The 15992-nt window shown below is 33.6% G+C and overlaps 1 non-coding gene across 1 annotated transcript; it reads right to left on the reverse strand.

Moving 5' to 3' along the window:
* Positions 1-218: 218 nt before the first annotated feature.
* LOC126009838 (U6 spliceosomal RNA) lies at positions 219-320 on the reverse strand. The gene has a single exon (XR_007496028.1). It is a non-coding gene; the product is annotated as a U6 spliceosomal RNA (small nuclear RNA).
* Between the last annotated feature and the right edge of the window lie 15672 nt (positions 321-15992).

The raw sequence follows: 15992 nt of genomic DNA on the forward strand, positions 1-15992 counted from the left end.
AAGGAGAAATCGATAGGATTTATCTATTTGTGCAACAGTGCATGGTCTAAAAACAAAGTAATAAAAAAGAAAAGTAGAGAAAAGTCTGATACATATTTCAGAAAAAAATTAAACTTTAGAGTAATATTTTAGCTATAATGATAATACAAACAACTTTTAAAATAGAATCAAATCACATATATTTTGTTTTGTTTTGTTTCTTGTTTATTTTTATTTTTTTAAATATGGAACGCTTCAGGAATTTGCGTGTCATTCTTATGCAGGGGCCATACTAATCTCTGTCATTTCAATTTTAGCATATGTGCCGCTGAAGCAAGCACAAATCACTTATATTTTAATTGATATATCTTGTCATTATTATATTTTCTATCAAAGAAGGCCATACAAAGATAATGAAAAGAAAACAGTAGACTGGAATAAGATATGCAGTACTAACTGCACTGCTTAATTCTCACCAACACACTATTGTAACACTGTTTTTAGTAATCCCAATGAGCACATTTAAGAATTCTCATAATGATTACATTCAATTTACTCTAAAAAACAGACTCGATCTGTGATGATTATGCAATGAAGCATGGTGTACAAATTTGACACATATCCATGGATGCATGAATCTTATATAATCATTGCCCAGTAAACACAAGTGGGCTAAATACAAAGTAACCAAAGAATCTTGAAAAGTCACTTCACTGATAAACTATACAGATAGCATGTAAAAATCTAAAAAGATAATAATGCTAAGCATTAAAGAAATGTAAAGTAAAATTACCATGGTTATACTCAGGAGAACATATGTGAGCATTGGGATGAATTGGACCCAATCTCTGTGGACCAATTTCTATTCAATTTTAACAACATAAAGTCTAATAGATCATTCTTCCATAGATAAAAAGAGATTAATTCCTATTAGCACCACTAGAAGTATTCCTGAACATAGATCCAGGAATAAAGCCTGAAACTATGTGTGTGGCCAAAATTTAAAAAGTATGTTCTTTATATGGAAATACATTAAGAAAGTTTAGAGTGAAGATCAGAAGTTTTGACCACAATGATCTCTAAGTTAGATTATTTTCTACCTGCTTTCATTTTTAACTAACAATATCATTAATTTCAATAACTATTTCAATAATTATTAATATATGTGAACATTATTCAAAAATAAAAATCACTTATAAATATGTTATATGATTACTATATAAGGGACAATAATTTTATAATACAAACTAGGTTATTTTAGAACTAATCATATTTGGTGAGAATCAGAGCAGGCAGTAGGATCAGGAGAAGTAAGGAGAAAGTTTCTAATTTCTAATGCATGGCCCCCAAAACATGTTGGATCTAGTTCAGGAGGACCCCAACACTACAGGGTATAGTCCTTGAAGTCCCATAGTGTTGGTGTAGCTCAGATTCTGCAGGGCCTAACCACATAGAAAGTTCAGTACCTGACTGGTAAACTACTAAGTCATCTGTTAGATACCACAATTAGATTGAAACATAGAAAATATTATTCACATAACTTGGGGACAAGTCAATAATTGCTAAAATTTTGCTCCGGAGACTTACATGAACCTATCTGTGCTCACCCTATAATTCTGTATACACTCCTATCTCCTTACTAGCCCCTGAATTCTTGATTAATTGTGAGAAAATATGCTTTGATTAGGAGCAATATATAATAAACGATTTTCTCCCTTTTTGATCACATATTTGTAACTATACATGTTAGAGGGGGTTGTTAAATCCTGAGACCCTAAAGCTATAGCCAGTCACAAACATGTAAAAGCTTGTAATGTGAGAATACTCAGTTGTCAAACCCCATTTTAGAAGAAGGGGCTAGAACAGGTTGTTCTCACCAAGGTGGGCCCAAGATGTGGGCTAGTGTCCCTCAGGAACACTGAGGGGAGGATGTTCCCACCAAATGGCTGGATATGGCAAAAATAGTTAAACAATAAGAGGTTAAGGTCATGAAGTAGATTCCAAAATTTGATGTAGTGTGCTTAGAATAGATACCAGGTGGCTGATAGAAATGTTACGTGAATAAGATTATATATATATATATATATATATATATATATATATATATATATATATATATATATATATATATATATATATATATACTGCTTGAATATTTAATTTGGGGCCCTTGCCTAAAGTCCACTGTGTTGGATGGGCAGAGACCACAGCTAGCTAGTAATTAAAACCCCATTTTGATATTACATTATCAAAGCTGGTTTCTGAGTTCAGGGCCTGAGGGAAGTTTGATTCTGAACATAAAATTACCCCCTACCCAATGAATATGGGCAATGCTTCTTTTTATGACAGAGTATAGTGATTCTTACATATTTTAATTGATGTTTTTTCTTCTACACTCTGAAATATAGTTTTATAGATAGTTTGAGAGTTTGTGCTTGCTCTCTCTGAGTCACTTTGGGTTTTTGTGGGTGTGTTAGGCCACACAGCGTGGCCCTCATCAATTATTCCTGGAGCTCTGTGCTCAGAAATCATTCCTGGCAGGCTGGAGAACTATATGGGATGCCAGGGAGGGATCAAACACTGGGTGGTCCTGTGTTGGTTGCATGTAAGGTTAACGCCCTACTGATGTGCTATTGCTCAATCCCCCATCTCCAGATCAATTTTCAAGGGCTCAAGGTTCCAACCCATTTAGCAGTGACTATTTGGGAAGGACAAATACACTTTCTTCATCTCTTTTTTGATTTTGGAGACTGCTCGGTTATAACAGACTATCAGTAAGAGTAAAACTGCCCTCCTCAGCACCATTGTGAGCCCCCACCACATCCCTGTCTTCAAGACAGGTAAAGAGACCTAAATAAATAAATAAATAAATAAATAAATAAATAAATAAATAAATAAATAAATAAATAAAACATAAGTTAGCATATAAAGATAAGTAAAAATAAACATATAAAGGGGAAATTCGAGTGTATAACGTATATTTTCAAATATATTGAGTCTTCTGTTCCATTAAATCATACACCCCCAATTTTTTTAGGTATTTAAATGTTCTTTTCAGGAATTTATAACAGATTATTCATGTACTTGTCCCATATTTCATTAGATGTATTTTATGACTGCAAAGGAGATAGGAATGACATCTACCTTACATATTCAATTTCCCATTGATTTTCTATATTGACATGTGTTTGTAGATGTTAATCCTATTTTTTTTTACAGTTTTAGAGATTCCCACTGATGTTTCCTATAGCTATCTGTACAGGAATACATGTAACTAGTTGAATATGTTTTGAAAGTTTCATGTAGAAAATATGGACCAGTAAAGCACAATCAATAAACATAAAAACATTATGTTTGGAGAAATTGCTGAAATTCATTTATGCATATGCCCTTTGGACTGTCTGAAACAAAGGCTTGAATCCCTTGTGCTAACCAGTTAAGGGGAAATATTGGCAGAAGCAAAAGTAAGAAGCTTTTGTTAAAGAGAAGATATAATGCAATTGAGAAAAAAAATAAGATTTATGTGATTCTTGTAGAGTATTGAGAGTCTTTGTAACCTTTTGACTAGCTGTGTGAATTCCAAGCCCCTTGTCTGCCAGTAAGTTTGCACATCTGAGAAAGCAGATGGCTTCCTTGGGTGACCTTGCTATTGAGAAGAGGTGAATATAGCCTAAAGCAACATCAGGAGTTTGACCCTGAAATTCCAAAACTCTCATAGCAAGCCCTTAGCACTTAGCCCAATAAACTGTTACATTCATCAATTAGACGGAAATAGCTCATTCAGTCTGGTTATTTTCTTGTTCTTAATCGAAGAATATGAGAACAAGCATATAATAAATGATTCACATTATTTGTCACTGATTACTTGAGGCAATCCAAGCTAGCATGAAACAGGTTATGATATTAAAACCCTTGATGTTCCCCCTTCCCGTAAAACTATCTCAATGTAATTTCAGCAGCAATTTAATGTCTAGGAACTAGTCAAAAGCCTTTATTTTAAGTAAGAAAAATGATCAATGCTACTTAGGTGTTATGTTGAAAGTTTTCTCAGAGGTTTGATATCTAAATGAGTCTAAAATGTCTACTTAATGAATGTATTTATAAGAACTACTCCTAAATGGATTATATACTTCATGTATAATGTTTTCCGTGCAGCATTCTGAGTACATTCAAACAACATACTAAACACAGAGTATGGCATATTTCAATGAAGGCTTACAAAATGAAATGAAATTGCTAATTTTTACACTCTTTTTGTAGAGTAGACAACAGATTTAAAGTTTAAATTTAATTGAAAAATCCAAAATTGTAAGGGACTGTAAGAAACTATTTGAACCTAATCACAGAGTGAAAAGTAAAGTCCTTCATACACTGAAAAGGACACCAATTATCAATGGACCTCAACTTTTCCTGATACAGTAGTCTTATTCAGTGCTAACACACACACACACACACACACAAACAGACACACACACATTTTTGTTGTTGTTTTTGTGTCACACATGGCAGCGCTCAGGGGTTACTCCTGGCTCCATGCTCAGAAATCGCTCCTGGCAGGCACAGGGGACCATATAGGATGCCGGGATTTGAACCATAGTTCTTCTGCATGCAAGGCAAACACAGTACCTCCATGCTATCTGTCCGGTCCCACACACATTTTTTTTACATCAAGGTGGATAACGTAGTATTCCATAAAATAAGTTCATTTCCAAAGGACTGATTATTAAAGTACAAAATATATATTGTATATAATCTCTGGATTCATACTTCATTTTAGTATTTAGATAGTGTAAATATATCTATAGAATCACTACTGAAATTATTAAAGTGCAAGAGATAAAGAATGGAGAATAGAGAGATGACTAGCAGCTCACAAGAAGGCAATTTAAAAATAGCAAGTAATGATAAAATAAAAATTTGCTTTTTATGATTAATAATCTAGTTATTTTTAAAATAATAACAAAAATTTGATTCAATGACTATAGCTTTCAAATGAAAATCAATTTAATCATATAAAGGCCTGTGAAATCAGATATTTCTTGCTAGCTGCCTCTATTATATTACCAAAGAATGATATTATAAATGTCCAAATGCCCTTGCTAAAAGGCTTCTTATTGCTTTCTCACGTATGAAATTAAATGTAACAATTTATGAGATGAAGAGATTATAAAATGTTAAAATACCTTATTATGATATAAACATGTGCTGTTGAACTGTTTAATATTATTTAAGATTTAACTTGAATTAGTTACATATTTACCTTTCAAATTCTCAGGATAACCCCTATAATAATCATAGGAATAATGCACCAACTTGAGAAAGAAGATATGAAGAAATCATTTAAAAAGAACTATTAAAAAGAGTATAATTATAAAGAAATAGAAAATAAAGCACAAATACTGTAGGTAAAATGTATTGCTTTTAAGATTAAACATAACCCAATAGTGTTAGGAAATAGTTAAAAATTAGAGATTACTGCAAAGTTGGTGGAAGGGAAAGGAATTTATTTGCAGGACCAAGAGTTCAGGTAGCCCTGGCAAGTCTCAGAGTCTAACAAAGGATACACTCCACACCATATTTTAAAATATAATAATCAAAAAACAAACATTCTTGCACAAATTAAGTTACAGTCAAAGTTGAAGTGACTTTGAAGAACAAGGTACTCTTATGGGAATCAAGTTACAATTGAAGCTTAAGTGGCTGCCTTGAGGAACACAGTGCTCTATAGTAATCTGTGGAACTGCCAGTGCTACACTCTTTTGAGTCTGTGTTTCTCCATACCGTAAATCATTGACATCAGTTTTTCACTGTCTAGTTTATTTCCCTTGTTTCCCTCCCAATAGAAGGTTATCCCGCAGAAGCATCTTTGTGAAACCAAAAATATGTCATTGGTGATGGGAATGTTGCACTGGTGAAGGGGGATTCTCTTTACGTGACTGAAAACCACCTACAATCATATTTGTAATCAAGGTGTTCAAATAAATATATTAAAAATATGTCAATGGAAAAATAAAAAGGAATTGTAGTAAAATTATAAATAAAAATGCTTCTGCCAAAATTATACATATAGCAATACTAGAATACCAGAATTAATAAAGCTCATAATTGAGAACTTGTCAAGGCTATGTTAAATATGTATTGATTGATATATTTGCTTCATATCCAAGAAAGCCATGTAGGAAAGCATTGTTTCAATAAGTTAATTTTCACATAACTTTACCAAACATGCAAAAAATGGGGTTGGATATTTTCAACCTTTTTTTAAAAAAAAGAAAATCTAAGATAAAGCCCAACATGCACTGGTACTATTACTTTGTGCATTGGATTGTGGACACAACCCAATTATGAAAATAGTTGTATATTTTATCAAATTCTAAAGCTTAATACAAACTTATGTAGATGATTTTATTCCCTGTTGTACACTTTCATTGCCTGGTGTGCTCTTTTACAGATGCAATAATGGTGGCCACAACCAACTACTGAATTCTTTTGACATTCACTAAGTGATAAGTGGAAGCTCAGTGGTTATCAGTAATTCTAAATAAATATATTATTATCTCAGGAGCAATAGAGAGTCTCAAATTCTATACTGTGTAGATTTATGGGCAGTAATGTAACTATCCTGGGAGATTGAAATGGATTCTTCCAGCACTATTAATTGAATATATAAGAACATTAAAATACTGTGGAGTCTCTCCTTTTTTAAAAATTAAATATGAAATTATTTTTTTCTCATCACTATTTCACTATTTCTATATTTTTATTGTTCATATTGTTGTTGTGATGAGATTACACACATTGTAATGTGATGCTCTCCATTATTATATATCATCTTGCAATATTCACACATTCAACTTCCAGACTTCATCAAGATTGAACCTTGATTTAATTCTAGTGCTTGCACCCATGCTTGCAAAAATCTGCATTTAATTGAAATGTATGACTGGTCTCAGTACTTTCACCAGGGTTGTGACTATACTCGCCTGGTTCAATTCTCAACCATAGTGCAGACGCACATTTTTTTGGAGTCCTCACAAGTCTTACAACTCTTAAAAAATGTTATAACCACATACTTGGTTGCTGTGTGAATAGAAATTATAACTTCTGGGATAACAGGTAGCAGACCATGCAGTAATAACATTAGAATGGCTGTTTGTATTCAGTATAAATGTCATTACATAGTATTGGATTTATGATCTTATGGTTTCAGGATAGATGTTATATACTATTGAGCTATCCACAGACTCATCCTGTATTAACTTTATAGCCAAAGAATCAATTTCAACACCCCTTATGACACTTAATAATAAATGCTCTTATCATATTTCTGAATGTACTAAAATGGTATGAATAACATTTTTAGTTACCACTATTATTTTTTAAAAACAATTTGTAAATAGATGTAGATAATACCTTTCAAAATTACTTTTAGTTCCTCAATTTTTATTTTCTTTTAATTTTTTAAACATAATGAAGTATATCTCATGAATTAACAAAATGATCAACTCTTTCATACTTTGTAATAAAGTTATACAATACATACAAATTAAACATTTCCCTCACTATGGCCAGAATGTTCTGTATTTAATAGAACATTTTTTTGTGAAAGAAAATGATAGAAATATTTGCAGTACTTTTTTTCTGGCCTTACCCATCTTTTTTTTTTTTTTTGGACGTAAATCTATCTTGAAGAAAACAATTTCTGTTTCTAGTGTGATGACTGCTTCCTGGTTCTGGAGGAGATAAGGGGGAGAATCATGGTTATAAAACTATGATATAACAAACGAGTAAGAAGGGGATCATTCAAGGTACACCTATTTTTAAGGAAAGAAAGACCAACAGACACACCAAACTTCTACACAAAGATGACACTAAATCTCATGACAACTATATCTCTCAACGTTAATGGACAAAATACACCTGTTAAGAGACTCAGAGTTGCAAAAAGAATAAAAAAGCTGAATCCAATGTTTTTCTGCCTACGAGAAACACATCTAATCAAAACAAGCATAGATTCAAAACCAAAGGCTGGAGGAAAATCATCCAAGCAGATGTCACCCATAAAAAAGCTGGAGTGGGGGCCAGGAGGTGGCGCTAAAGGTAAGGTGCCTGCCTTACCTGCGCTAGCCTAGGACGGACCGCGGTTCGATCCCCCGGCGTCCCATATGGTCCCCCAAACCAGGAGCGACTTCTGAGCGCATAGCCAGGAGTAACCCCTGAGCGTCACCGGGTGTGGCCCAAAAACCAAAAAAAAAAAAAAAAAAAAAAGCTGGAGTGGCTATATTGTATCAGATAAAACAAACTTTAAACTCAGAAAAGTTATAAGAGAAAAAGATAGTCATTTTGTACTAATCAAAGGATATGTAAAACAAGAGGAAATCATACTCCAAAACATATATACACCCAATGATGGAGCTACAAATGATTAATACAACTCTTGACAAACCTGAATAAAAATATCAAAACCAGCACAATAATAGTGGGATATATCAACCCTGCCCTGATACTTCTTGATAGATCAACCTGGTTGAAACCCAACAGAAATACATTAGCTCTGAAAAGAGAAATGGAAGAAAGTGAACTAGGATACTCCATTCCAAGAAAACTGGATACACATCCTTCTCCAATGCAAATGGGTCATTCTTCAGTATAGAACACATGCTGGCCCATAAAGCATATCTCCATAAAGTCAAGAGGATAGAAATTATGCAAACTACCTTCACAGACCACAAGACATTGAAATTAGATGTGAACTATGAAGATACACAGAAGAAAAACTTTAACACTCAGAAACTAAACAGTTCACTACTGAAAACCAGTGGATCAGAGATGAAATCAAAAAGAAAATCAAGCATGTGCATGGAAATGTAAAAAAGTACTTGCCTCCAATGTTTAAAGAGTTACATAAGTTTTATGGCTTTAGATTGCTTTGTGTGCTGCTAAGAAATATTATGTATTACAATCTGGGAACTTGTGGGACAAAATAATTGTACATGGGTTCTGTTTAATTTTTCTTAATGTTCTTTGGCTGAAAGTGAAAAGTTCAGATATCAGCAAGGGGATATCTAAGAATTCTGTTTATGGTGATTGTCCTTCCACTGTAACTTTACTTTGTTCTCTTCCTTTGCATCTTTGTTCTCATAATTAAAAATTAAAAAAAGAAAATCAAAACAAATGACAATGAAGACACAAATTGTCAGAATTTATGGGACACAACAAAAGAAGTACTAAGAGGAAAATTTATAGTCTTGCAAGCACACATCAGAAAGGAAGAGGGGCCTATATAAAAAGCTTAATGACACAGCTTTTAGAACTAGAAAATGACCAACAAAGGAACCAAAAAATAGGTAGGCAGAAGGAAATAACAAAACTTAGAGCAGAAAACAATGAAATGAAATGAAATGAAATGAAGTGAAATGAAAATCCAAAAAACAATTCAAAAGATCAATAAAATCAAGAGTTGGTTCTTTAAAAAAATAAACAAGATCAATAAAACACTAGCAAAACTCACAAAGAAACAGAGAGAAATCTGATACACGGGATTAGGAATTAAAAGAGGAAGATCACCATAGAGACTACAGAGATTCAAAGGGTAAACAGACTTTGAGAAACTTTATAAAAACATGAAGGAAATGGTTTAATTCATGGGCTCTTATAATATTCCATGGTTAAACCAGATCTTGCATATTTGAATAGACACATCTCTATTGAGGAAATTACAATGGTCGTCAAGAGTCTTCCCAAAAACAAAAGCCTAGGGCCAGATGGATTCATTAACAATTCTTTCAAACCTTTTAAGAGGAACTTCTACCATCCTCTTCAGGCTCTTTCATGAAATTGTAGAATCAGGAACACTCACAAATGGTTTTTATGAAGCAAACATCATCTTGATACCAAAATCAGACAGAGATGCTGCAAAAAAGAAAACTACAGGGGTTGGAGAAATATCCTGGAGGAAAGGCATCTGCCTTCCATGCAGAAGGAAGGTGATTCGAATCCCGGCATCCCATATGGTCCCCTGTGCCTGCCAGGGGCGATTTCTGAGTGTAGAGCCAGGAATAACTTCTGAGCACTGCCAGGTGTAACCCCAAAACCAAAATAAATAAATAAATAAAATAAAGAACTACAGACCAATATCCCCGATAAACAAAGATGCAACGATCCTCAACAAAATTCTGGCAAAAAGAATTCCATGCCTCATCAAAGTCATTCACCACAACCAAGTAGGTTTCATCCCAGGAATGCAAGGATGGTTTAATATTTGTAAATCAATCAACATAATACACCATATCAGCAAAAAGAAAAATAAAAACTATATTATCATATCAATAGATGCAGAGACAGCATTTGATAAAGTCAAACATCCAATCTTGATTACAAAAAAAAAACTCTCATCAAGATGGGAATAGAAGGAACTTTTCTCATAGTAATAGAGGCAATATACCACAAGCCAATGGCAAATATTATTATCAATGGAGATAAACTAAATGCCTTTCCTTTAAAATCTGGTACAAGACAAGGTTGCCCTCTCTCACCACTCCTATTCAACATAGTGCTGAAAGATCTTGTCATAATGATTAGGTAAAAAATGATATCAAGAGCATCCAGATAGGAAAGGAAGAAGTCAACATCTCACTTTTTGCAGACAACATACCATATTTAGAAAATCCTAAAGACTCTACCAAAATTTTTCTAAAAACAATAAACTCATACAGGATACAAAATTAACACACAAAAATCAATGTCCTTCTTATACACCAATAATGATAGAGAAGAAACAGATATCAAAAAACAATTTATCAGGGGCTGGTGAGGTGGCGCTACAGGTTAGGTGTCTGCTTTGAAAGCACTAGCCAAGGAAGGACCACAGTTCGATCCCCCGGGGTCCCATATGGTCCCCCCAAGCCAGGGGCGATTTCTGAGCACTTAGCCAGGAGTAACCTCTGAGCATCAAATGGGTGTGGCCCCCCCCAAAAAAAACAAACAAAAAATAATATCATTTACATTAGTGCCAAACAAACCCAAATAACCTGGAGTCAATTTAACAAAATATGTGAATACCTTATACAAAGATAACTACAAAAGCCTGCTTCAAGAAATAAAAGAGGATACATGGAAATAGAGGCATATACCCTGCTCATGGTTTGGGAAGATTAACATCCCCAAGACATTGTACAGATTTAATGCAATCCCTCTATGGATACCCATATAATTATTCAAAGAAGTGTATTAAACACTCTTGAAATTATTCTGGAACAATTAAACCCCCAAGAATAGCTAGATCAACCTTTAGGAAAAGGAATATGGAGGGGGGGATAACTCTCCCCAACTTTAAATTGTATTACAAATCAATAATCATTAAAACAGCATGGTATTGGATTAAGGACACCCTCAAATCAGTGGAATAGAGTACTCAGAGAATGCACCCCAGGCATACAATAAATTTATCTTTGAGATGAGGTGGCACTAGAGGTAAGGTGTCTGCTTTGCAAGTGCTAGCCGAGGAAGGACCACGTTCGATTCCTGATTTCTGAGCGCTTAGCCAGAGTAACCTCTGAGCATCAAACAGGTATGCCCCCCCCCAAAAATAATCTTTGATAAAGCAGCAAGAAATTCAAAATTGAGCAAAGAAAGCCTCTTCAACAACTGGTCAGCCATTTGCAAAAAACCAGACATAGACCTTCTGCTACCACCATGTACTAAGGTCAAATGAAAATTAATTAAGGACCTGGATATCAGACCTGTAAACATAAGGTATATAGAACAACAGATAGATAAAACACTCCAGGACATTGAAACTAAAGGCATGTTCAAGGAAGGAGCAGAACTCTCTAAACAAGTCGAAGTAGAGAAACACAAATGGAACAATATTAAGTTGAGAAGCTTCTGTACCTCAAAGAAAATAATGCTTCAATACAAAAGCCACCCACAAAATGGGAGAAGCTATTCACCCAATACCCATCAGATATGGGGCTAATATCTAAGATTTACAAGGTACTGACAGAACTTAACAAGAAAAAAACATATAACCCCATCAATAAATGGGGAGAAGAACAATGTCTCAAAGAATAAATATAAATGGCCAAAAGACACATGAAAATATGCTCCACATCACTAATTATCAGGGATATGCAAATCAAAACAAAAATGAGGTACCTTCTTACACCACAGAGAATGGCACACATCACAAAGGACAAGAACAATCAACACTGGCGGGGATGTGGAGAGAAAGGAACTCTCATTCATTGCTGGTGGAAATGTTGTCTAGTCCAGTCCTTATGAAAAATAATATGGAGATTCCTGAAAAACCTGAAAATTGAGTTCCTATTTGATCCATTCCTAGGGATATACCCTAGAACACAAAAAATCAATACAAAAATCCCTTGTGCACACCTATCTTCCAGACTCTGGAAACAATCAAGATGACCTTCAACAAATGAATGGCTAAAGAAACTGTGGTACTTACACACAATGAAATAGTATGCAGCTGTCTGGAGAAATGAAGTCATGAAAGTTTCCTGTACATGGATGTACATGGAATCTATTACGTTGAGTGAATTTACTCAGAGGGAGAGACAGACACACAGAATAGTCTCAATCATCTATGGGTTTTAAAAAAATATATAGACATATGAAATAATTCCCAGTGTTGAGGGCCTGAAGGACCGGCTCCAGATATGAAGCTCACCACAAAGAGTGGTGAGTGTAGTTAGAGAAATAACTACTCTGAGAACTATCATAACAATGTCAATGAGTGAGGGGTGTAGAAAGCCTGTCTTGAATATAGGCGGGGGTTGGAGGAAGGAGGAGATGGGGGCATTTATGATGGGAAGGTTTCACAGGTGAAGAGAGGTATTCTTTTTTTTTTTTTTTTTGGTTTTTGGGCCACACCCGGCAGTGCTCAGGGGTTACTCCTGGCTGTCTGCTCAGAAATAGCTCCTGGCAGGCACAGGGGACCATATGGGACACCGGGATTCGAACCAACCACCTTAGGTTCTGGATCGGCTGCTTGCAAGGCAAACACCGCTGTGCTATCTCTCCAGGCCCGAGAGGTATTCTTTTTATGACTGAAACTCAACTACAATTACGTTTGTAATAACAGTGTTAAAAGAAATTAGTTTAAAAAAAGAAATTTGATATCCTATTGGCAAAGTTTGTCAATAATTTGTAGTAAAATGTAGTACACTTCATATAGAAAAAAAATCTCAAGAACAGAAAATACACTAACAAAGTTGTCACATAATTTAAACACCCTACATTTCTATTAAAATATTTATGAAACATTCTAAGAAACATATTTAATGGTGCATTTACAAGAGATTAAATAATAATTTTTCTCTGAGAAAGCATAAACTTTTTATTTATTAAACAAAGTCTTAAAATAATGTTTATATAATTCAAAATAGTAGAACATTATTAAATTTAACCAACAAGTAAAAAAATTTAATTTCTGAAAACCATAAAACATTTCTGTAAATCCTATAAAACATTTCTGTAAATACTATAAAACAAAATAAACAAAGGGGTATATTCATGGTTTGAAAAACAATATTGTTGCGATGTACACTTTGTATATACAAAGTATGCAAAGTGACCAACAAATTAAGTCTCCATTAAATTCCAATAGCCATTTTCTTGTAAATTTTCAACGAATACCTAAAGTTAAAGCTATACTAAAAAAAAGAATTATCTTGAAGCATGTGCAGTTTTCATTTACCTTGCATTACATTAATGCAAGGCTACTGTTGATAAAAAATATTGTGTAGTTTTAGGTTAATAAAAGACATACATAAATCAATAGCATTGAAATTTCAGAAATAGGCTATCAAAATCTACAGATGATATATTTTTTAAAAGGGTGCAAAGGTTGGCAAGACCATTCATTAAAAATTATATATTTTAGGGCTGGAGCAGTGGTGCAAGCACTAAGGCATCTGCCTTGCCCACCCTAGCCTAGGACTGACCATGGCTCGATCCCCCAGCATCCCATATGGTCCCCCAGCCAGGAGCGATTTCTGAGTGCATAGTCAGGATTAGCCCCTAAGCATCACCAGGTGTGGCCCAAAAACTCAAAACCAAAAAAAAAAAAGGGAAAAATTTATATATTTTATTAGCATCCATTCATTTAACAATGGACATTTAAACAATGAAATATTCTGAAGCAACATAACACAGTTAAACATTTGCATAATAAAAATACACTCAAAATAGATCAAGTAAGGAACAAAACTATACAAAAGTATAACAAAAGTAGGAACAAAACTATACAATTCTTAGTGTTGTGCAAGGGCCTAAACATTTTGTTTATGGCTACTTGTAAATGACATATAAAATGAAAAATAATACTAAATTACTGTTAATTAGACTTAATCAAAATTAAAAGTTTTTGCACAACAAATAATACTACTGTGTGGTTGTCCACAAAGGTATATCTATATCTACATCTTTATATTATATCTATATTTACGTAGATAGATCCAATTCAACATCCTTATCTGTCTATCTATATATAGATCTATCTTTATAGCTATAGCTATTCTTTCTGAATAAATATACTAATGTCAAATATATCATAAATATTTCTATGTATAATCTATATATTTAAAATATAGATGTAATATCTATGAAAATACATATTTTAAAATTAATTTTCTCTATATTCAGGAGAAATATGGAACTCTTGTTCCAAAAGGGAAAATATCCCAAATAAATAAAGAACAAATAAGTTGCATAACCAACCATTTATTCATATATGAAATATTGGTCATCAAATACAGAAGACAGCAAGTGAAATCTAAGATTTGTGTTTACTTTCCCGTTTCTGGTTACCAATAATTAGAAAATTTTTATCCAATATCTTTTCTTGTCTTAAGGTGGTAATTAAACTGATGACTTGAGAAACTTTATAGAAATTACTTATTTTTTTGGCTATATTTTGGGTATGTAGGAGGAATACCTGATTTAATTAATTTTGTCTTTCTCCTGTTAATTTTGCATTACAGGTTTATAAATCAGAAAAATAAAATGTAGAAGGAAAGTCCTTTTTTTCTTTTTCTTTTTCTCCACAGTCCACTTCTAGGAACAAATGAAACTCACACACACACACACACACACACACACACACACACACACACACACACACACACACACAGATAAAAATATGCCGAAATAAAAAACAAAACAGACATTTCAAAAGACAATAATTTTGAAAAAATGGTCTGAAACCATAAGGACAGCAGAGCAAGTAAGGCTTGCTTGTAGCCAACCTGGATTTAACTTCTGCCAGCACATAAGGTCTCCTGAGCCCTGTCAAAATTGATCCATGAGCACAGAGACAGGAATATGCTCAGAGCACTACCACATGTGGCCCAAAACCAAACAAACTACAATAAAAACAAACCCAAGTTAAAAAAAACTTGTACAATATCATTGAAAATTCACATGAATTGAGAATTAAAAGGTTTATAATACTAATATTTGTGTTTAATCAAAATGATATTATAATATGTAGTTGATTTTCAAATGCCATTTATTAAATAGTTTTATTTTGAAGTGATGTAAATATTCTTCTGAGTCATAAATTTTCATATGCTTTAATTTTAGATTTTAATTTCTAAAACCTTCCATTTCTTATAAAATTATGTAGCAAAGAATATCAGGTAGAGACATCTTTTACATTTAAGAGGCCATAGTTTGATCTTTCAAACCACATGGTCCCTGAACTCAGCCCTCAGTGACCCTCAAACACTGAGCTGGAAGAGACCTTAAGCTCTCTTGAGCATTTGCCTGTACCCTCATTAATATATATATATATATATATATTTTTTTTTTTTCTTTTTTGGACCACACCTGGGATGCTCAGGGGTTACTACAAGCTATGAGCTCAGAAATTGCTTCTGGCTTGGAGGACCATATTGGACGACGGGAGATCAAACCATGGTCTATCCTGTTAACAGCTGCAAGGCAAACACTCTACCACTTGCACCACCACAATGCCCCACCCTAATAAAAAC

The sequence above is a fragment of the Suncus etruscus genome, chromosome 5 (assembly GCF_024139225.1).
Source record: "Suncus etruscus isolate mSunEtr1 chromosome 5, mSunEtr1.pri.cur, whole genome shotgun sequence".
NCBI classification, from domain to species: domain Eukaryota; kingdom Metazoa; phylum Chordata; class Mammalia; order Eulipotyphla; family Soricidae; genus Suncus; species Suncus etruscus.